The sequence below is a fragment of the Trichechus manatus genome, unplaced genomic scaffold (assembly GCF_000243295.1).
Source record: "Trichechus manatus latirostris isolate Lorelei unplaced genomic scaffold, TriManLat1.0 scaffold00328, whole genome shotgun sequence".
Lineage (NCBI taxonomy): Eukaryota > Metazoa > Chordata > Mammalia > Sirenia > Trichechidae > Trichechus > Trichechus manatus.
The window spans coordinates 133,634-134,543 of record NW_004444264.1 but is presented as its reverse complement, the minus strand read 5'-3'; positions in this window follow the sequence as shown (position 1 = coordinate 134,543).

Genomic DNA, 910 nt, shown 5'->3' with positions numbered 1-910 from the left:
GGAACTGTAGAAAACTGCTAATATTCAATGTTTTGGGCCTTCATAAACGGCAATAAGATACGATTCAACCTAACACAATCAGCTTATGAATTTTCATAAAACCGTCTGCTAGATTTGAGGAAACTACAGTAAATTTATGGATTAATTTGGGAAATTATTACCTTTATTATATTGTCTTCTAATTAATATGCATGGTGTATTTTTCTGTTTATTTAGATTAACTTTCTCCTAATATTAGTTTATAGTTTTTCATATAATGGTCTTGTACACATTTTGTGGCATTTATTCCTAGGTATTGGATGTTTTTTATGCCAGTATATATGGTACATATTTTAATCAATGCAAAATGTGCATCTATATACCAACCATAAGCAAATAAAAAATGAAGTATCCAGCTACTTTAATAATTTTACTTATTAATTGTAATAGTTTCTGGATTATTTTGGATTCTATGGGTACATAATTATGTCACTGGGAATACTGAAGATTTAAGTTGTAGTCCTCAAATCCTTAATCATAGTATGTAGTTTCTTGCCTTATTGCACTGGCTAAGACTGCTAGGACAATATTCAATAGAAATTTGATAATGTGTATTTTCATGTTGTTCCCAATTTCAGAGGCAAAATTTTTATATTTTACCAATGAGTATAATGTTTGCTTTAGAGTTTTGTTTGTTTTGGTGACTATTCTCTATTAAATTTATCTTGCATTTTCTAATTTTTCTGTGTTTATCATGAAGGTTTTTAATATTTTCAAATATTTTTTTGCATGTATTGATATGATCATAAAAGTTTTCTCCTTTAATTTTCAGTTAATGTGGACAAGTGCATTGATTTTCAAATGTTAAATCACTCTATGTATCTGAAATAAATCCCAAATTCTGCTATGTCATGATAAGGAGCCCTGGTGG